The 23976-nt window shown below is 38.5% G+C and overlaps 1 long non-coding RNA gene across 1 annotated transcript in view; it reads left to right on the top strand.

Annotated features, from left to right (window-relative positions):
- Positions 1-2613: 2613 nt before the first annotated feature.
- LOC141763133 (uncharacterized) overlaps positions 2614-23976 on the top strand; it is a 131561-nt gene continuing 110198 nt past the window's right edge. The window contains exons 1-3 of the long non-coding RNA XR_012593028.1: positions 2614-2707; positions 3013-3101; positions 4756-4821. This is a non-coding gene — a long non-coding RNA (uncharacterized LOC141763133). The remainder of the gene's footprint in view (positions 2708-3012; positions 3102-4755; positions 4822-23976) is intronic.

Here is a 23976-nt window from a genome sequence, read left to right as displayed (position 1 = left end):
GCATATTAAGTGTGGAGAGATGAATACAGTGTAGTGGAGTAAAAGTAGAATAAAGTAGAAATACTCCAGCATAAGGTACCTCAGTACTGTCCTCAAGTTACTGGAGTAATGTACTTACTTTTCAGTGGTGGAATGTAACTAAGTACATTTACTCAAGTACTGTATTTAAGTACAATTATGAGGTACTTTACTTGAGTATTTCCATTTTATGTAACTTTACATTTAAATATTGTACTTTTTAATGCACTACATTTAGCTACTAGTTCATTTTAACATAAAAAACACATCATAGTTTATGTTTTTATGATATAATGCATGCAGTACTGTACTACTAACCTACCCAGTAGTATATAAAGTATCTAAATGGACTCCTAATTGAAGAACTGCAACATTAAAATGTATTTAATAGTGATAAAACAGAATAATATAATATTCAGCTATTCTGCATAATGAGTACTTTTACTTTTCACTACATTTTGCTGATAATACTTCTGTACTTTATTGCCTTCATTTATACTGAAGACTTATTATTCAAGACTTCTACTTGCAATGGAGTGTTTTTAGACTGGTATTTGTACTTTTACTTAAGTAAAAGATCTAAGTACTTCTTCCACCACTATTTATTTTCTTTATTGTGACATGAAAAAGCTTTATAATCTGGAAGATGCATAGATAAATAAATATACAGTACATAGTGTAGCTGTTAGAGAACCTAAAGGAAGTCGATGTACTACAGTTTTGCAGGTTTGATAATGCAAAAATGCATAATCATACAGTTTTGTGCCTTTTTTAAAATAAAGTAACACCCAATTCTTAACAACAAACTGTGTGACGAACACATGCAGTGATCTAGTTTGACTAGGACATGATATTCTACAGTACTGTTGTGTTTTCAGTGGATATTTGAGCTCCTTTGTAGCTGAAAACTGAATAGAAATATCTTGTGTAGAAGTCGTGACAAGGCCAGTGATTGATGGGATGTGGAGGAAATTAATTGAGCGTCTCATATGAAGGTTGATCTCTCTATCTGTCTTCTTCTCTCTCTTCTCTCTCTTTTTTTGCAGTTTTATTCTGTGATCTGATGTGTTGCAGCCACGGTCCAGCGCACAAACCAACTCCACAGAAGAAGCAAGGACAGGTAAACAAACACGTTCACCCAGGTACACTTTGTTAGAAATACAGCAGTGTGTTGTCTTATTGTGAAAATAAAGGTGCAACTAAAAGAATCTCCTCTAGATTAATCATATCAGATTATATATTTATGTTTCAAATTACATTATGCTTATTTTTCTTAAATCCTGATTTAGTTTTTTAACATCTTTGACCTTCACATTTGAACAGGAGTAAAGAAAACAGAAAATATTCACATTTAAGAAGCTGCAATCATTGAATTTAGACTGTTTTTTCTTTAAAAATGACTCGTCAATCATCAAAATAGTCGGCGATTAATTTAATAGTAGACAACTAATCGATTAATTGTTGCAGCTCTATCTGACACGCTTGTTTTTAGGCTGATTTTCACCTCTTAAAACCTGTTAAATATTGTAAGGAACAATTAAAATCACTCTACACAAATGGAAATAACGACTCAATCACCTCTACTGTCAAACCCAAATAGAGGAAGGTTGAGTACACCCTACCTTGCTTCTACCTTGCTTGAATTTATCTCTTAACTGTGATCACAAGGCTGCAAATTATCATCACCTTCCCTTCGTTATTCTTTAATTTAACCAATACAGTGTCTATTTGGTTAGTCTGGGGAAGCCCGGCCTAAGTGAGATGTCGGATTTGAGCGCCACATTATACATGTAATAACAGTTTAAGGATACAATCCATCACTGCTGTCCTGTGTCACATCAGCCGGTGGAGGAAGGAGAAAAAAAAGAAGTTGATCCGTCTCCCTGGGTCATCGTTTCTCAGCGTAATAGATGACAAATAATTGGTCATTCATCAATAGCAATAGATGAGAGCTGAAATGATTTATTGCCTTTACAACAAAAATTGGGCCGGCCGTGCAATGATGATGGAGCTCTCTGGTCAGTGAAGCAGAAAAAAGGGAGGGAAGGGAGGGAGGGATGTAGATACAAAAAGAAAAAAAAGAGATGAGGGAAGGGATAAAGGGAGGAAGAGGAAGAGAAAAAGTGAGGGAAGGAAGGAGGAGGGGTCAAGAAGAGAGGTAAGAGTGATGGAGAAGGGAGAATGGAAAATAAAGGGGTGTCAACAAACTATGAAAAAAGCAAAAGAGGGAGGATTCATAGAAGAAGGATAAAGAAAAACCAAAGGAAAGGAGAAAAGAATAGGGATAATGCGAAGAGGAAGGGAGGAAGTATCAGTATATTTGTGTTATTATGTGACTGGTGAATCTGAATTAACCTTTAAAACACCAAAGTCACACAACAACACAAACAAACTAACCGATCGAGGCAGCGGTGAACAGCAACTCCTGTGTTCTGCAAGGTAAAATTACTGTTTTTTGGTTACCATTGGCGAGAGCATAGATAACGGCTTCAGTTCCTCGTCGGAAACATAGACTGTATAGCTGTCTCACTGAAAGGTAGAGCAGTAAAAATATTCTAAATATAGCGTGCACTTAAACTGATATTTATTCTTTTAGGTGGCTAAAATACGTTTTGCTCCCGTGCTGTCCGTTTCTCCAAACTGGGGGCGTGCCGACCGTCATCTACTGTAGGTAATACACTGACTATGGGTAAGTACCTCATACAACCTCACTTCTAAACACCCAAACTATCCCTTTAACAAGTCATGTCTGTCTAAAATCAGTGTAAAAGTCAGTGCAGCAAGAACATTTCAACCAAATAGAAATACACTTGTTTCAGGAATTAGTTAGAAACTGGTGCTTTAAACATGAAATTAATTATATCAGGATAAACCCTTTGAGATGCATCGTCATGTTTTCAAAGGGGTCCCAAACAAACACTTACAATACATGACACAATGTTATATAACACAAAAACTTAAACTTGAATTTGATTTAAGTTGCTGCTTTTCCAGGGCGATGACACTGCCGAGGCTGGGGAACGGGAGAGCGACACATCCTGGCGCATGTCATCTCAGGATGGGGCCTTGCACAGAGAACAGCGGTGGGTGTTTAGTCCTGAAGGCAGGTTGCTGCAACAGAATGAAGAAAAGTTAGACGTGATTTTAGTGTTAAATTGACTTTTATTTTTTGCTGATTGGCCCGAAATCCTAATCCAAGTAGAAACCAAACCTGCAAAGGCCGTTCGTTCTAGTGACAGTTTAACTTCTCCAATAGCACGATGCTTTGACAAGCAGGCGGTCCCGAGCTACATTACACCTCTTCCACTTATTTAGTTCCGGCTGCTCCGCCATTGACCACCTCTCAAGTCATGATGGATCGCCCACGACCTGATAATCCTGCACAGTTGCAAGATGTGAACGCACTGCAATCCTTTTATTGATCGCTCCAGTGAAACACAGATCCCTGCCTGATTACCACCTTGCTGTGATACTGACGGAGGCCTCTCCATCTTCTGCTATCAGAGCTCGTCCACCAGGACCGTCCTGGATGAGGTTTGTGGTTAAAGCTGGATGATAAACATGAACACTGGCTAACTTAATTTTGCTCATGTTAGTATGAGCTTCTGCAGTCCAAAGCTGTCAGTTGTCATCCATGTCATCCAAAACTATCCAGTCTTCAACATCATGAATGCTACATCTTTAAGTGTGATTGTCACTTGCCATCATTTGGTCACTTTGGGATGCCTTTATTTGACAGATGACAGTGTAGACGCAGGTAAACTCACTATTGATGCATCTATTTTTTCCCCTGATATTGCGACATTGTGAACAACTAATCCTTGTTGAAATCAGCAGGTTAACGTCATTAACTAGCTCCCGTCCTGCCGATTTCAAACGTTAACTCAACGTTAACGACGTGCAGGACTGTGCTGCTAACATCTAACGTTAACTAGCTCTTGTCCTGCCGATTTCAACACGGGAGGTGCCATTGATTTACATTATGAGGCGTTCAGGCTCTAAAAAATGAGTATTGGGTGATGATGTGTTCAAATGTAATCTTGTAAAATGTAGTTTTTTTGGTGAGAAGCTTGAATAAATTCAGTTTGAAGGAAATGTTTTCACATCAATATAAAAGATAATAGAGAGAGAAATATGACTTGTTTAAAAAAACAAAACAGTATGCAAATGGTAATAAAGGAGTGGATGTTGAAGTGTATGATACTTACTGTTTTACTTTACATTATATATATATTTTTTGGCATTTTCAAGCCTTTATTGACAGGATGGTGGACAGTTTAGAAAGGGGAGAGAGAGCAGGTACGATATGCGGAAATGTCTGCAGGTCGGATTCGAACCCGGGCCACCGCGGTTAGGACTCTGCCTTGCTTTGTCAGCGCCCGCTCTACCAACTGAGCTATCGGGGCACCCTATATGTCGATTTTTACCGTGGTATTGAATTGTTATTGAGAATTTCATTGGTATTGGTATTCACTGCTAAGTTTCTGGTATCGTTACATTCCTACCTGGCACGTTTGATACACGTTTTAACCACTCGGCTTCCAAGGTGCTCTGAAAATAAACTAATCTAAATGTAGAAATACATAGTGCATGCATGATGAATGGTAGCTTTGGATGCATTGTGTAGCAGCCAGTATGGCAGATGATAACTGAGACTCTTATCTAACAAAAAATATAAAATAAATCAGTTTTGGAATAACTTACTTTCCAGAAACTAATGCATGTTTTCATCCTCAGGGTTTGGGCTGCGGACGGACCGAAGTGATGGACGGAGTCTTCCTGGCATGATGAGCAGTCTTGAGGGTATGTAAGTAACATGACACTCCCTTTAAACAATAGACAGTCCCGCTCTGCGCTCACAACAACCTGAATCTGACGACATTGAAACGGTCATCGATGGCAGACAAGTTATAATAATCCTATAATAATCAATTGAAAAATAGAACAGATAATGGTGTAGCCACCTTTCCACACAGTCAGACTATGGTTCGAGCCTGTCAGGTACTTTTGTTTGTAAAAAACAACAACATAGATTTCTGAAATGCTACTTCCTTCCTCCTAAAAGTCAGGGAGACACATTTCTTTTGGCTCTTAATTTGTCAAAGCACTTAATAAAACGGTCAGTGGAAGAGTGAAAGTGCCTCAGTCCATCTCGGAGCTCTTACTCGTCAGCATCACAACAGCTACTTCATCTGAGCCGAGCGCTCAGCCAGCCGGCGTGTCGCAGTTATCAAAAGTCATAATCTCTGTATTTATCTGGCCGGCGGCCGAACTGGCACGTCTTCAGTCACAGAAACAAACTGGATCCACGACCTGCCAAAGCATCGTCCGAATCGATAGATCCAGTTACAGTAAGAGGCTGTTTATCTCGTCATCTCGGAGGGAGGAATTACAGCCAGGCTCTCGCTTACTCTCTCGTTGCATTCTGGGAAAGCTGACAGACACTGGGAGCTCTATGGTGGACGGTTTGTTGGTTGTCTAGGTAGGGGTCCAATTTTGAGGATGAGTGATGGAGGATTGTTTTTCAGCCATGGCAAGAGAGACGGCTGGCAGATCGGGAAATCTGAGAGGTTTCACTTGCCGCCTCTTCTTACTTATTTCAATGTTTCTGCCCTCGTTTCACATCTTTATCCACTTCACAGCACTATACTTCCTCCTTTCATCCCTCTTTTCTTGCTTTCTTTTCATCTTAAATTCATCCTTTACTCTCTCTGCCCTTTGATCTTCTCCCTAACGTCCTGTCCACCCTCTTTTTTCCAACTTCTTCATCATCCTTTTAATCCTTCCTGTCATTTCTTTCATCTTTCTTTCCTCCTTCATGTTTCCCTCCATCTGCATTTGTGGTGGCCTGTTCTTTAAAACTCTGCAACCTTAACGTATTTTAGAGCTGCAACTATTTTGCTAATCGATTAATCAAGTCTTTTTTCATGCAAAAATGGCAGAAAATGCCTCTCAAACATGTCAATTTCCTGCTTTTCTTTGTTTTATATCATATTAAACTGAACATCTGTATGGTATGTTTAAATCGCATCATGGATTTGGAGAATCGTGACACCGCTAACCATTGTAGACATCTTTATGGTCAGTTTTCTTCGCTTCTTTCCACCTTTCTTTCCTCCTCCCACCCTTGTTTCCTCACTCCTTCCCTCCTCCGTCCTCGCCTCCTCTGCCCTCGGTGTCATGCGGACTTCCTTGCAGATCACGGTCTCCTCTCTTCTGCTTCTCTGACTTCTGTAATTCTGTTCACTCTCCCCTTCCTGAGTAATTGAAGTAATTTCCCACCTTGGCTATGATGAATGTGTCCCACGCTCCCGCCATGCCCTTCTACTTTAGCCGGCCTAATTAAAGAAAACATTCCATGATTGCCTATTTTTCCTCGAGCGTGACAACCTATTATTCTCCCCAGCACCTGATTAGAGAGTTATTATGCTTAGATTTAGATTGATTTAACCGGGCAGCCTAATAAAAGACTACTTGGGGTTTGATTTAAAGTGGGTGAATTGCAGGTTTTGGAGCCAGTCACGGTGTGTAATTGTTATTACTGGTTCATGATATGAGCCGAGTCGCGGGGAGGGGAGTTCTCCAAATTGAATTAGAAAATTAGAAGGTCACTCTGCGTACAACAGGTGACATTTTGGGACATTCTTGCCACGATGGAGCTGTCAGGAGGAGGGACGTTCAGGCACAGATTTGTCCGGAGTGATAAATCGCATCCATCACCGCCTGCAGAAACTGACATATTTCTATCAAAGCAAGATTAATCTCTCCATCAACCGCTGCAACGCGGCTCATAATAATCCCAGAGAATTGGATGCAAAATGGGTAAATTGACGGGTGTTTGTGTTGTGGTGCTCTGCCCTGGGTTCATACTGTCTCAATAAAAGCCAAATAGGAGGATACAGTCACATAACCCAGCTGCTCCAGTGTTTTTCTGAAAGAAAATCTGAGTTTTGTCGGGTGGCAGCCTGGGCATCTTTTAATTGTAATGAATGATTGCTTGGCCTTGTGAGTTAATAGTTAATTTAATTTAATTTTGCAGATTATAGACAGAAAATTTCTTTTTTTTAAGGCCTTAAAAAAACAGTTCTTGAAGGAAAATCTAATACTGAATCTAATATTTTTGTTGCTGCTCTCCTCGACTGTATAAAATGACCTGTGGTGACCTCTAGGATAATCACAGCCTCATGAAGCTTTACCGCCACACACTAGAGACCTAGAGCATTCAGAGGATGGATGGATCAAACTAGAGACCTAGATCATTCAGAGGATGGATGGATCAAACTAGAGACCTAGATCATTCAGAGGATGGATGGATCAAACTAGAGACCTAGAGCATTCAGAGGATGGATGGATCAAACTAGAGACCTAGAGCATTCAGAGGATGGATGGATCAAACTAGAGACCTAGAGCATTCAGAGGATAGATGGATCAAACTAGAGACCTAGAGCATTCAGAGGATGGCTGGATCAAACTAGAGACCTAGAGCATTCAGAGGATGGATGGATCAAACTAGAGACCTAGAGCATTCAGAGGATGGATGGATCAAACTAGAGACCTAGATCATTCAGAGGATGGATGGATCAGACTAGAGACCTAAAGCATTCAGAGGATGGATGGATCAAACTAGAGACCTAGAGCATTCAGAGGATGGATGGATCAGACTAGAGACCTAGATCATTCAGAGGATGGATGGATCAGACTAGAGACCTAAAGCATTCAGAGGATGGATGGATCAAACTAGAGACCTAGAGCATTCAGAGGATGGATGGATCAAACTAGAGACCTAGAGCATTCAGAGGATGGATGGATCAAACTAGAGACCTAGAGCATTCAGAGGATGGATGGCTTTCCTAGCTAGATTGACAATAAGGGGGTTTCTGAGCAGTTTACACAACAGAAGTGCTCGCTATCCAATCGCCGAAAAATGCAGAAATCTCCAAATGTCAAACGTTTTTCATCCCAAATCACAGCATGGCTTTTTCTATGGTGTTCCTCAAGGTCTTGGTGTCTTAATGTGGTATTTTGGAGGGATTATTGATCACTTTTATCAATTCTCAAGTGGTAAAAATGTGTTAAATTTAGCACCAAATCTGTGTAACAAATGATATGAACCGAAAAAATTGCTGCAACAACTTATGAGACATAATAGAGCATTGGAATGACCATCATATACTTCTGTCACAACGCTCCTATACACTATCACAGATGACTGTTACTTGAACAACTTGACACACAGTGCTGAGCAGCATCTCAATTAATCTCCAGGTTCCCAGCTTTCAGATGATGTACACCACTTCTATGTGACATCTACTGTTGACCTGCTATCTCCCCTTAAAGACCCCCTGTACCTCTCTAAAAAAAGACAAAAACGGGTCTATGAAAAAGCAGGGTGGAGTGGAAATACACTCGGTATACCACCCTGTTTGAACCTTAAAACACTAAAATCTGCTCCTCTAAATGCAAAAAGTGACATTTTAAAACAAAAAATATTTGATTGGTACCTGCTATATCTAACATCTGTTTTGGACCCCCCATAGCTGACTGATGGCTAGTCCTCTCCGTGGCCTCGCTCAGATCTAGTTAGCATAACTGCACTTACTGACGCGGCTGAGCAGCATTTTGATAAATGGCACGATTAGAGGTAAAATGAACAATTTGACTCGGGCCACGCCACGAAAAGCACAGAGGCTTTACACTCTGCTGTCAGAGGGTTGAATCAAGTCCATCTTTCATGTCTGAAATCCAGCGGTGTCAGAGTGAGCTCTGTGTAAGTTGTCTTTGACGTGTATTCACTGTTGGGATTATTGGCAGTCACTTCTTCACTGTCACTGTGAGTAATGGCCACGTACTGTAGTGCAGCTTATAACTGCAATGGGTAGATTGATAGATGAAACGACTGACGGGGAGATGCATAGATACAGTAGGTGAATGAATAGATAGTTTAAATAGATTATGTTTGAAAGAGATGCATCAGACAAATGCATTGATTAGTTTTTGAGGCCCTGTGTCAGCGTGACAGAAAACAGAAAACAAACTTTGGTTGAAGATTAATGTGTTTTAATGAATCCATTTATGTGTCAGTCTAGTCTAGTTAAAGCAGGGGTCAAAGGTCAAACCTGCAGTATATTGCTCCGTCATTCCTTACATGTCTTTGCTGTACAGAAGATGAGCAGTAGATATGATTAATGATAGCATATTGTCAAAAATGAAGCAGTATATGTAAGAATATGTTGCAGTCACGGCTATTCTGGCTTCTCTTCACTGGCTCCTTGTGCCTTTTAGGATTGATTTTAATATAAATTGTTAAATGGGCACGCTCCAACTTATCTCTCAGACCTTTTAAAACCACATCTTTTATCAAGGACACTCTTGATGATAACCATTTCAATCCTTTTTCCTTTCCTATTGGTCTTAACGCTTTTATTATTTTAATGTCCTGTTGGTTTTAAGTTGGTCTTAGTTGTTTTATTGTGTTGTTTTTTATATTTTTATGTATAATTGTACAGCACTCTGGTCAACTTTTGTTGTTTTTAAATGTGCTTTATAAATAAATTTGGATTGGATTGGTTCAGATAAAGAAAATAGAAAATAGGATAGAAAAATAAAAAGAAATAAGAAATGAAATTAAAATAAAAAAGTAAATAAAAAATGCTGCTACTACTAATAATTATATATATATATATATATATATTTAATTATTAAAATGCTACTACTAATAATAATGAAATATATACATATATTTCATTATTATTAGTAGTAGCATTTTTTATTTACTTTTTTATTTTTATATATATTATTATATATATTATTTTTATATATATATAATATATATAATGTTGTTAAGTTGCACAATAAAGAAAAACATGAGGTCTTTAGGTTTGCAGTAGACGCTTAATTATCTACATAAAGGTCAATCGCTCAAATAAAATAAATAAGAAATAATATAAAAATAAAAAAAGTAAATAAAAAACTACTACTACTACTAATTAAATATATATATGTAATATATATATAATATATATAATGTTGTTAAGTTGCACAATAAAGAAAAACATGAGGTCTTTATGTTTGCATTAGACGCTTAATTATCTATATAAAGGTTAATCCGCTAAAATAACAATACCACAAAGCAATTTAGGAAATTTCTGCATCAGTGTGGATGAAGTGTAATCATGCTTTTCATATTTTGAATTGATGATTATATTCAAATATGTTACTTAACAGTATTCCAGTATAAAAGTGCACAGACAGAATATAGCTATATCTGTATTAGAGCCAGAGAGGTGTTTTTCCTTTATTATAAAGTATATTTTAGTCAAATCAATCTTGCAAGCACAACACTTTAATCCTGTGTGAGGTCATATTGACATTGAAGCTTTAAACTTGACTCTACACATGTTTCTGTGTGGTTAATTCAAGCCCATAAGCATGTATTCAAATAAATGATAATACTGAATTACTGGCCAGTCCTAATATCATGCTTCTTTTCACATTCATGCATGGTCATGCATGTTGGTCTCGCCTCACTGTCTGTAGTTGTGGCTCGGGTTGCCAGTTATGTGAAAGACCTGGTCATATTCCCCTCACAGTTTATTTGTTACATTGGTTATTAAAGCTGTCTGCCGCCTGGCAACAGAATGAATGGGAGGAAAATTGTGCACAGATAGATCCTCTATTTGTCCAGTCAAGCAGCAAATATAGACCTGAAGTGGCGCAGCATGAGTGGAGCGAGATACTGTATGGAGGGGAAGGAGGGAGGATGGGGAGGGAATAGGAGATGAGAAGAGAAGGAAAGAACGGGAAAGCTGAGAATGAGGCAGGTTTTTGTAGTCAGAGAGATGAATAAGATTGAGGGAGAGCACATTTCATACATACATAATGCATTAAAACACACATAATATACAGCATAAAGCATTAAAACATACAAATTAACAGAATATTAACTATTTTAAAAGAAATAAAAATGATAAAAACAGAAATAAATGTAAGTTCAAGGTGGATAATGACGTAGTTGGTGATGAAAATAGATATTTCTAACCTGGATTTAAAGGGCGAGTGCATTATTTCTGTTTTTCCGAGAGGCATAAGAGCAATTTAAATGGTATAAAGGGAGATGTAGGAAAGAAATGGGAGCAATAAAAAGCAGAGAGAGAGAAATCATATATGCATGATGTTTATTAAGTCTTGGATAAATGAGATGTTGCAGCAGCCGGCTGGACGATAAACATTAAAAATAAAGAGATGATTTCTTTAAAGGATTAATAGTACTCCGAAGTCACTGATGATCACTCACTGAAGACTTCATTATTCCAATTAATGGGCCCCTCCGCTACTTGACCCGACCGTCAGAATTAGTGGCAAGGAACCTTTAAGTCAGATGGATGAACTGCCACCGCCTCGCCGGCTAATTGGCAGCCACAATCAAGAGCGAATATGTATCAGGAGGAGAAGAAGAAGAAGAGGCTGAATATATTAGCAGAAGAAGAGAAGAAGAAGAAAAATGAGGCTGTAAGCAACATGGCAGCACCAACTGTCTGGGTGTCAGGGGCGGTGGAGAAATGGTGATGGGACGGGCGAGATGGAAGAAAAAATGATTCATAAATCACAGAGAGGAAAGCTAATGTTTTCTAGGAGTTGATCAGAGGATCATATATGTGTGTAATTTTGTTAAAACTGATCTGGTCCAGTCAGACGTGATTGATGCGCTTCTGTTATACATAAAAACATAAGAAATTGATAACCTATCATATAACCTTTTTCACCATAATTGGCGCATATATGCACGTTTTTTAAACACGTGAAAATCCACTAAAAACAGGCGTTAGACTCCTTTCCCATTGCGAGTATGCCGTGCTGTTTCACTGGCCTTTTTTTGTCCTGGTGTGTCAAGTTCGACGTTTTGAATGAAGTGTGTTTTACGACAAACGGCGAGGTAGAATGACTGTTTCTGGATTTATTTCAACCAAACCAGAATTGGTGATTGTTGGAACAAAACCGACTAACAAAGATTTTTTTTTGGGCTTTTATTCCTTTATTTGACAGAGACAGAGATAGTTTTTTGTAAGGGGGAAAGAGAGGGGATGACATGCAGCAAAGGGCCGCAAGTCAGATTTGAACCTGGGGCTGCTGCGGTAAGGACTAAGCCTTGGTACATGGGACGCCCGCTCTACCAGGTGAGCTACTGCTGTGCCCAACAAAGACGGTTTTGATGAGTTTTATTTTGTTTCTGTCGAGAATTAATGAAGTGTGTTTCGACGATCAGCGAGGTAAAATTACAGTTTTTCTGACTGGAGTCTGGTGGCTTTGAGGAGAGCATATAACGGCTGTTTCTTTTCACATCCAACTCAGTGAATTAAGGGTTTATTTCGACCAAACCAGAGTTGGTGATTGTTGGAACAGTGGACAGACTAAAGCTTTGTTTATACTTGCGCTCTTTATTCTTTGATAAGTCTGGTACCTGAAGCTTAATGTGTACAAAGCGATCTCTCATATTCTTCCACAGCATGCAGCCTCTTTCTCCAGTGTGTTGCCTATTTCTTTCAAAGAAGTTAATGACATGTGACTGTCCCTGTGGTCTCTCAATGAACAGTCGTAGAAATGTCTGCACAGGCCAACCTGCTCGGCCAGTCTTCCCTTGAGACGTCCATGGTGAAATGAATAGTGCAGTGCACGCAGTGGGCGTTTTTTATATATTTGATGGCGCGCGCACCTTGCGGCCGGCTTTGTTTCTGTCGAGTTTGAATCCCTGTTGATTTTATTTATTATATATTAACTTAAAATTTAGTGAGTCCACCGGGATGTCATGTTTCCATCACTGCCGATAAACACCTGTGAATACTGCAGAGTTATTTGTCCTGGGAATGAATGCTGGTTGTATCCTTTCCCACTAAAGACAAAAGCCAGATGTTAGTAGGTGTTAGTGTGCTGTAACAATAAAATAAATACAGTAAAAGTGGGAACACGAGCCCTGCTGTACTATAAGCAAAGGCCAAAGTCAAATACAGTACAGTTAGATGTGAAAAAGGAAATGTTTTGGCATGAAACTGGTCAAAATGTCAACATATAACGGCTCAAAACGTCAGTGTCTGTAGTGTTATTAATCGATTCCTACCTCATGTATACAGATGAGCCTCTGAACGTCAGATACTTTGGTTCTCATGGCTCATTTCAGCTGCAAAGATTACATATAAGAATACTACAAAACACACACCTTCTGTGACAGTTAGATCCCAGCGATGTGTAGGCGCCGTAGAGTCGATACTACCGGTGTGGGTGGTGCGTTCAGGGCCCCTCGGGGGGCTCCACGGAGCCGAGATGAACGGGGCCCAGGTGAGTCGTGCTGCGTGCAGACGCAAAGTTTGTTTCCCGCTAAAGCAAACATAACCGATGGCCTCTTCGTGTCCTCCCATCGATTTTCTCTTGCAGGGGAAGAAAAAGGGATAAAAAATGGTGGCGCTCTCTCCTTCTCATGCATCAGACAAGTCGGGCATAAAATAGTCCGTTTGGATGGGTGATCATGAACTGGAAGCAACGGGGAAGTTTACCAGAGCTAAATGGATGCTCAGACGCCACTTTTTATCTGCCTCCCACCTCGCGTTACAGCCGTAATTTATGGTAATAATATCCCTTGAAATGGTGGCGGGTAAAGAAGCAGATGAGAAATGGGCCTCCTCGCAGCATGTTTACGTTGCCCTATATGATTGGAGAAAACAGTACTTTCAGCGCCGTAGGGGGGAGAGTGGATCACCTTGGGCTGATAGGAAAAGGTGATTCATCCGAGGTTTTTCACAGTTTCACTGAGCTTTAAGCTTCATTACAGGCATTGCTCAAGTAAACTCAAACGCTCAGAGTTGTCTTTTCATTCTTCTCAGCGTGGAGACTGTCTTGTCTACCGTGTTTCGTAAAGTCAGTGTCTATGTTTGCATACATGGTCTTGTCCCTTCTTCTCTAAAGCCGTTTGTAAGTCCTCTAACTGCAGGCATTTTTCTAAAAGAAGAAGTCCAAGATGTTAAAAGTACAGCAGATGATGATTCATACTTTAGTCGAAGCCGTTAGGTGATAAGACATGTAGGTTTATCTTCGTGTGAGCAGCCCACGCAATGCACCTGAATGTACATACCTCTCCCGTGACTATAAATAAATGTTCTGTAACAGCAGATCCTACTCTTAGCATAGTGTGGTTTCACAGTATAAATGCTCTTAACCATTTCAGTGCCAATTTTCTCAGTGAATATTGCTAATTTCCTCTGTATTTTTTTCTAATTTTCATATCATATCATATATACAGTGCATAAGCACTAGGAATGATTCTGTCCCATGTTTTAGATCCATATAAGCAGTTTCCACTTTAGTTCTTAACAGTGACGATGGCCTGTGTAGGAGTGAACCCACTCTGGTTGGTTTATGGTAACCGTTGACCAGAACCACTTCATCCTGTGACCCCAAAAAAGGCCTTTTTATCATAAGAGGGTGACTCATATATGAGGGTGTTTGATGATCCAGCACATCGAGTTCCTCCCCTCTCCTCCCCATCGTGGCCCTATAAGTCGTGACAGCAGACAGAGAGCTAGTTAAGATCATTTACATCCTGGCCATCAAGAGTTTGAGATGGCTCATTAGCCTCTAGCATGTAGATAAAGCTCCAAATTGACAAGTGCAAAGTATGGGCTGCTCCTTCAATTTGGGGAGAACAGGAGGAGGAGGAGGAGCTGAAGCTGAGGAGATTGATGGTCCTACGTCCTCCTAGCTCTGCCTTCGCACTCCCAGAAGTCTCGTGGCTCGGCCTGGTTGTTCGCCGGCCAGACGGCTGCCACCGACCCCGACAGAAGGCCAAATGTGCTCTAACTGTAACAGCTCCATTACCATGGTGATTAATGAGGTTGTCAAAAAACTCCAACACCTCTCCCTCCTTTATTTATATTTTTATTTAACACACAGCCACTTTTTAATTTTTTTTTTAATTTATTCTAATTATGCACACCGCCTACTCCTGTGCTGTGTCCCCCCCACCCGGCTCTCCTTAAACCTTTTGGTGCAGATTAACGTAACAAAAAGTCTATTAATTAATGTTTTTTTGTGGCTTTTAATTTCTGGCAGAGGATGCCGTCTTGATGCAGCTGCCTGTCGAGGCCCGTCACTGTTGAACCCGTGCCAGGGAAGTGCAGATGTAATTCTGTTATCTCTTGCTTAGTCGTTTACGCAAATTAATTTGAACAATTAGCCCTCTACCGGCCTTTCATGAATCATGCACGAGAAGCTGCCAAGAAATTAATACCAAAAGATTTCCATTTCAAAATGAGATAGCTCCCTTTTCGGGACTCAAATGTTACACCTGCTGTGGTACAAAATTAAACAGATGAAGGGACTTAAAATAATATCACGTGGTTACTCAAGTCATTGGTGGATGCAATGTGAATACGTCTGAGACTTTTAAATTCACCTGTGTGATATGTTAAGATTTACTATATATGGACTTTATAAACAAAAGGTTTATTCCCACTTTGCAGATAAAAAACCCAGAGTTTCCATTATACTAATTAAAATAACTGCTAACCTCAAAGGGTTTTCGTTAGTCTTGGTTTTATTGTTTCAACCTAACGAAAAGGAAAGTCTGGTGTTACTTTCAGTAGTTTTGCATGAAAATGGACAAATATAAAAGTACTAAATATCTACACAAATACAAGCTATTGTCACCTTAAATCAAAAGATGATAAAGTCACAAAAGCAAAAGAGAAAAAGAAATAATGCAGGTTCGTTACTAAAATATTTCAACATGCAATATTTTCTCGGCGCCGTCAATTACGTCATTACGTTCTCTCTGGTAAGCAGTTATGCATCATATACATCTAGGACTTTTAATGTGAAAGGTAACGGAAATAAAAAGGGAAAAGCCGTTGTCAATGTGGGGACAATAAGTGCATTTTTCCTAATTAATAACGCTGCTCTGCTCACATTTAATACCTTATTTTTGCACCACAACTCATGGATTCGTCTCAATCGTGCTGCTCTGTTTACCCTCGTCCGTCTGGCATTTTTACTTGAGCGCAATGCATGATGGTATCTGTTACTGACCATTGTTGTCCACTGCTTTCACAATGCATTATGGGATAGTTTCAGTCCACTAGGGTATATTAATTCTCACTATACGTTTGGACAGCACTGAAAGCACCCAAAGACAAATTACTGCTCATTTACTACTTATGTTATTAATGTTAAATCCTGCAAACAGATTACAAAATACATAGTAAACAAAGATTTAATACAGATGAGAGTTATATGCTCACTGCTGCTGGCTCCACTTCCTCTGATACAGACTCTGTTCTATCTAACAGACTTCAGATGCAGTGAAATAAATATGATTATCTCTTTTTGTTGTGGTGCTTTCCCTCTGAAGGCCAGCAGGGGGCGACTTCCCTCTACTCCTGAGCTGCTGCTGTCTCTCCTGTCCTGGCTGCGGTATGAAACAGGCCTTTCTTGGACACGCAGCCACAGTGTGTGTGTGTGTGTGTGTGTCATTAATGGCTGCCTTTCAAGCTGTCAGCCCTAATGAGCTGATTGCAAACGGAAATTGAGGTTTGAAATGTAACTGAATAAGCAGATTCTTGCTTTCACTGAAAGGAGGGAGCGAGGGGGGACGACACCCCGGCATCCTCCTCGGCATTATCTTTAAACACTGGCTGACCACATTCTTTATAAAAAAAGAGGCCATTAAGCAACAATAAGTGGAATCCATACGATCTGCTCAATAATGACATGTAATTTTGTGACATTTATGTGTTCTTACGCAAATGTATGGGTCAAGGCTTCTCCCCTGTAAGTGCCCGCTAACTCAATTGAGCTTGTGTATTTCTTCAGCTCCGTGTTTAATGTCCATTAAGAGTTGAGAGACGGTGACTGAGGAATGTAATGGTGTCCTGGAGCATGAGCCCGTGTTCTTTCTTCTGTTACGCACTTTTAAAAGGACAATTTAGTGGAGAAACCTTGACTCGTTAATTGTATCATCAATTACACAACATCCGCTTAACTTTTTTTAAGGGTCATTCAGTTAATAATTAAGTGCATTTTGCTCACAAAAGCAGAGCTAATTGTTTAGGTAGGATTGATAACTTGAGTAAAATGACCAAACAAGTGATCTGGAAGGGAAGTTTAATTATGTAGCTTGTACTTCAAGGAAAAGTATTTTGTTTCAGGCAGAAACTTGGATATCTTTGAGTGGTGCTGCGCAGAGAAAATCATTTTCCATTGACCTAAATTTGATGATTTTCATGCCAAACTAATACAGAAAAGGATTTAATATTGTAGTTTGTAGTTTGTCAGAATGAAAGGAAATGTTGCTCTACCAGTTTAGCACTCTGCGGCTCACGTTACCGCAGTTTCACAAGCGTGTCGGAGAGCCCTCTGTAGCCTTCAGGTAACGTAAAAATGCGAAAGGCTACATGGAAAGAGGACCTGCTCCCTATGTAGATATAAACGGCTCATTCTATAGCTAACGCAAACACAACGATTCTTAGTTTCAGGTGATTATACACTAAAGAAAACATAGTTATGAATATTATATTCCATTTCTGCTAATAGATCCCCCGAAATGTTACACACTGTTCCTCTAAATAACTTAATTTTCTCCAAAACGGCACCAAGGTACAGTACCTCCAACAGATCTCAAAGTTTTTCCAAATGGTTTTAAGGTTGGACTTGCAGGTGTTAAGAAATTGAGAGCTTTATATCTTCACTCGCGCTGAAGTACTTTCCACACCGACGCCATGACGTGTGTCTGTCTGTGACGTTACTGTGCTGTTGTGTGCGTGGCGTAAAAATCGTATATATGAGACTGATCGGACGGTCACCGGTCATCGCCGATCAGCTGAAAACCATCTATTTCTATCGGTGCATCTTTAAAAAATATAGATATAGCTTTTAAGAATTTAAGAGAGAAACACTACTAGCATACTCTATTAAATCAGACGAATCTACGCCAAATATATAGCCTAATAAAGTGCATTTCTACCCAGCCTCGTCCAGGTAGAGCAGCCGTTACCGTATCATCATCTCATCATTAACATACACAACACGGCTCAGGCTCTTCTCATTGACTGTAATCACCTTAATGCAAAAAGCTGATGAAGTTGCCAAGGCGCAGAGTGCTCTGTCTCAGACCTTTTCTCTTTTTTGTGTGTGTTTTTGTAATGGCGCTGTCATAACCGCTCTGCTCCGTCTGGGCCTAAGTGAATCTGAGGCGCCATCTTTTAAACGAGGCTAACAAATGAACACGTTTTCCCCCCATCAAACGGCTCCTGACAGTGATGCATGGGCTTCCAGATGAGCTCTGAAAAACTGATGGATCTGCGACGGTACAAGCGCTTAGATAAACTAATGCATGTAATTATGTTTTCCATTCCCTCTCCATTGCGAGGCATCTTATTACAATATCATTAGTTGAAATGGTCGGCAAAAAAAATTATATAGTTTGCAAATTTCTTTCTCTTTTTTCTTTCTGTGTTTTTTCTTTTTTTTTGTCCATGTGGGGTAATTACTGGAAGTTGATTTCTTTGACTGGAATAAAAACGAATTCAATTTGTTTGCTTCTCGGGAAGACATTATCGGGCATCTCTGTGTAAGTGTTAGTAATTGTTGGAGGTCTTATTCACCGCTGTCGTGGATAAGGAGACCATCGAGATGGTTAGAGATGCCCTGTGTGTGGGGTGAGCCACATAGAGATAGATGTGCGTTGGGTGTGATTTAGATGTATCGGGCCTGATCCTTATCCTGCTTTTATAATTGATTCTAGCTCTTATCATATACTCTCTTCGATTCTTGTCATATAATCCAAGAGTGAAACCAAACTAGGCCTGCGTTGAAATCGAAAAACACTTGTTTTTCATCATTCTTTTTGGTACAAAAGTTAAAATTAAAAATAAATATATCAATATTCTCTCACTTGCGATGAAGTGAAATGTATTATATGCTTGTTTGTGACTATCACGGAGATCATCAACAACGCTAGTGCACTCCTATGCCAGGCTTTGTGATTATTTCACTGTATTGTGACTGTATTGCTAAGCTTAGACACATTTTTGGAGATTGCACTGGTGCATGATGCATGTGTAACTGGGAGGGTAACAGTTTTGGCATACTGTTGACTAATCAATGAATCGTTTCAGCTCTAGTAAGCGGTGCTGCAGAGTCCACTCAATTCCTAGTAGCAGAGATCTAACCTGAGTTGGGAGTCCTAGTTGGGTCCAGTTCTATTTCTGCAGGTCTCGGATGCTGCTCTTTTTGGCGCATCGTGCTGCGGCGTTGTGTTTCTATTTGAGTCTACGTTGATCATGTTTTGTATTGAATCTTAGTCGACTAATTGGTTGTTTTGGTCTCTGATTTCTATAGTAGTTTTTTATGCTATTGTCATGCTGAATGACTTCTGACATCTCTGGTAAACAAGATTTAAAGTGGTGCTTTTGTGTGGTTCTTTGTGGAAAAACTCAGTTTTACAGATCTGTCGCTTCAATCAACTAACTGATTAGTCGACAAAATTGAATATGAGTGTTTTTCAACTATGAATTTCTTTGGTCGAGGACAGCCTTAGGTCTAATCATCGTTGGATTGACTGTCCTCAGATCCCTTTTGGATCGTGTCTCTTTTATTTTGAAGATGAATTAATGCACAGCAGGTTTGCGTAGGTTTTCCACGGGACAAATATCACAATATTGTTTACCTCGATATCGATATTGCGATGATATTGTAGGGTTGTACAATATTTACAATGAGATTTTTGATAAATAATCATCAGTAATGTGAATATAATGACTAAGTGGGTAAAGGAAAATAATAGAACAGCTAGAACAGTCTGGTAAATTCAGAAAATGGCATCAATTTGCTGTAATGCAGCCTTTAAAACAAAGGAAAGGCAACGCTTATGCCATATTACGATATCCAAAATCTAGTCTCAGATCAGGATATCGATATGATATTGATATATTGCCAGCCCTAGATCCATTTAGACTTTTAAATGTGCTGCTGAATTCATTCATATGTATTTTGAATCGGCTCCAACTCAGACCCTAATGATGCTTGTGTATGCATCCAACTTGCATTCGACACGTCTATCCACACGTCTTTATCTCATAGACTCAGGAGTGTGTAATGTTACAGTCCATCATAGTCTACATCTGTAGCAAGTGTGTTTATGCATGCATATTGCAGCTCTCAATTGCTGTCTCACTCTCGCTCTAATAAATACTCTCTCTCTCCCTACTGGAGTGCAACAGCTGTGTGTGAGTGGAGAGACTATTTTTGCATCCGTGTACATACAGTATGACTGTGTGTATACTTGTTAGTCTGCGTCTGTATGTTTAAACATGCATATAGCTCCTCTCCGAGTGTGTAATGTTCTTGCTCCATGCTGCAGCTGTGTGTTTATATATGCTGCTGCTCTCTCGCTCGCTCGCTCGCTCTGTCTGCGAGTGTGTGATGTTGTGGAGGAGCGAGGAGGGCTCATGTTGGGAGCAGTAGTGGAGCTCATTAGGGGAGTACCAGGGGAGCTCGGCCGCTGCAACCCCCAGCTCCCAGCGCTCCTCTCCGGGCCGCCGTGCCGCCTGGCCGGGCCCTCAGCCGCAGCCCCTTCATCTGCACACATCACACTGAAGGCTTGTGCACAGCGCAGTGGCAATATGCTGTCATATGCTGGGTGACGGGTGCACTTCACACCAGCGTCAGGCTTGTTTGTAGTGCTGATTCTGGCTGGGTTTTGTGCAGCGTTGTGCAAGAAAAATAAATATATTTTTAGCTTTGAGCAAGCTGTTTTGAAATTTAAACAATATTTATTAAGACAGCCAACTATTATTTCTCATTTATCCATTAATCTGGCCATTATTTTTGATTAATTATTTATTTTTTCTCTATTTATTGTTTCATTTTTGGTCTATTAAATGGTGAAAAATGATGATCAGTGTTTCCCAAAGCCCAAGATGACGTCCTCAAATGTCTTGTTTTGTCCACAACTCAAAGATATTCACTTTACTGTCATAGAAGAGTAAAAAAAACAGAAAATATTCACGTTTAAGAAGCTGCAATCTGAGAATTTACACTTTATTTTCTTAAAAGATTACTGAAACCAATTAATTGATTATCAAAATCAATCAAGGTGACTTCCCAAAATTGCTTTTTACAGTCCAAAACCCAAAAATATGAAGCTGAAATCAGAGAAAATTAGCACATTTCACTTTGCAAATGATGAAGTGATTAATTAATCATCAAAATTGTTTGAAATTAATCAATCTCAGCTAATTGAATAATCAATTAATTGGATAATTGTTTCAGTAATGTGGATGAAAGGTTTGCCAATCAGGAAATATTCTGGTGGTGGAGTCATAACTAAAACAGGAAGTAGTTTATGAAAGTAAGAGTGTGGTTGTTTTCATTAATTTTAGTCTTTTGGAAGTGTGATGGAAAACGAATGCAAGGAAAATGGGTCACCACATCACTGGCTAAAACAAAAACACACTGAATAGAAACATGCAGCTGACAAATTCAACACTACATCATGTTCACTTGATAATATTTTAATGCAGCGCAGCTTGAAACTAGTGAAATATCATCGCTGTGTACTGATCGCAGGAGTTTTCTTATCCGTCTCATGAGCCAATGCCTGATTCAGATCGTCATGGTGTTGTGTGTGATGTCATGCGATATCATTGGCTGTGACAGGCATGTTGGGAGTATGTTATATTTGGATATTCATGAGGTCAACAAAGGGAAATATAAATAGTTTTCTTTGTTTCCGAGTAGCCCAGTTGTGAGCTGGGCCACAGTAGTTATAGTCTTTTTGATGATCCAACTTAAGGATTTCATCAATTAGAGACAAACCAAAACGCTTCCATCCTGGCAAAAGCTTCTTGAAATTAATGTGACATACCTATTCTGTGATTTGCAAGATATACTTAGCATATACGGGACTATCTTATTGATCAGAGCGTATATTATGCTGGTACTAATGCATGCAGTAATAGCAGGGGGCAGACGGGAATGACCCAGTTGTTAAAGCTAAAGTAAAACTCAGCTAAAATAAACCGTGATGAAATTTAAAAGCAAAATTAGAGAGGATATATATTTTTTAAATCATGCTTTTTATTGTTTCCTTAAGAAAAACGACCACCTAAACCATAACAAATAAAGTAATATGTACATATAATAACAGATAATAACTGTAAATTAAAAGAAACAAGGGCGGAGAAAAAATGGTAATAATAAAAATAAAAAAATTAAATAAAAATGAAAAAAAAGAATAAAAAAACAGATTAAAAATTAAAACTTTTAAATAAAAACAAATACTACTGCTACTACTACTACTACTCCTAATAAAGAAATATAAAGAAATAAAAATAACTGCAAATTGAAAAAAACAAAGTATTCAAAAACAAGGGAGGGGAAAATGGTAATAATAAACAAATAAAAAATAATAATAAAATAAAATAAAAATGAGAAAAAAAGAATACAAAAATAAAAATAAAGAAATATAATAAATAAAATATTTAACTTTTATATAAAAACAAATACTACTACTACTACTATTACTACTACTACTAATAATAATAAAGAAATATAAAGAAATAAAAATAACTGCAAATTGAAAAAAACAAAGTATTCAAAAACAAGGGAGGGAAAAAAAGGTAATACTAAACAATAAAAAATAATAATAAAATAAAATAAAAATGAGAAAAAAATAATTAAAAAATAAAGAAATATAATAAATAAAAAAATGTAACTTTTAAATAAAAACAAATAATACTACTACTATACTACTACTACTACTACTAATAAAGAAAATATAAAGAAATAAGAATAACTGTAAATTAAAAAACAGAGTCAGAATGGAAAAAATGGAAATAATAAAAAATAAAAAAATAATAATAAATAAATAAAATAAAAATAAATAAATATAATAAAACTTTTGAATAAAACAAATTATAATAAATAAAAAAAATAAAATAATTTGGAGGTCCATCTTCCAATGTCTAAGACCCTCTTTACATTGGTAAGAGCGACTTTTAGTCATTTCAAATATTTAGTGCTCACATCTTTGATGAGAGTTCATTTATGAGGACCTCTTGTGGTATCAACTTAAGTTGACCTTAAGTTTCTTAAGGAATGACTCAGCAGTTCTTGAGTTATCAACTTATTTGCTTAAAAAATTGTGGAATTACTAAATATGTTAACGTTCATTCCCTCTGGAAAGACCTCTTAAGCTCCTACAACTAAAAACAACATGTTATATAATGGACAGTAGAACAATATGTTATATAATGGACTGAACTGGAAGCTCTGCCTCTCTCTCTCCGTTTGACAAATGAGACTTTCATTGGACAATTATCGTTTTCGGGATCGCAAACGTGCGAACAGAATTTGTCACTGTCACTTTGTGTGTTTAAGGGCATATTAATCAAGTGATTAATTGCCAGATATTACCCACTGAACATGGCCTGTGTTCCCATTCAAGTGCTACTTTGCCTGTGAGCGTGATTGGTTAATGATTACGTTTTGGGTTTTGTTTGCAGAGGGCTTCTGAATTGATTTGTTTTATGTTTAGTGGCACATCTGAGGGCAGCTCTGCGTGCATTTTGACAATTTTTTATATTGAAGATGAAGACTGGAGGATATTTTCATTTCCTGGGATGAAAACTAGGAGCGGCATTTTGTTTTGACAGTATTTACTCTCTTCATTTAGATATAAATCCACATTTTGAGATGATGGATGGTGACTTTTTAAAAGTATTATAGCTTTAATTTCTGTTCCAATTTTAATGCTATTTTAAGAAGACATTAGCGAGTAGATTAACGTCATATCTGAATTATTATACTGATTAATTAAGATGTACATCGGGTTTTAATCTCATCTACAAATGATAGAAGGCTATATGTTCTTTTTAGATGTATAGTGCACCATATATTCAGTTTCTCCCTCTAGTT

This window comes from Sebastes fasciatus, chromosome 24 (assembly GCF_043250625.1).
Source record: "Sebastes fasciatus isolate fSebFas1 chromosome 24, fSebFas1.pri, whole genome shotgun sequence".
Lineage (NCBI taxonomy): Eukaryota > Metazoa > Chordata > Actinopteri > Perciformes > Sebastidae > Sebastes > Sebastes fasciatus.
The sequence above is the reverse complement of the archived record's forward strand: the minus strand, read 5'-3'. Positions and strand labels throughout refer to the sequence as shown.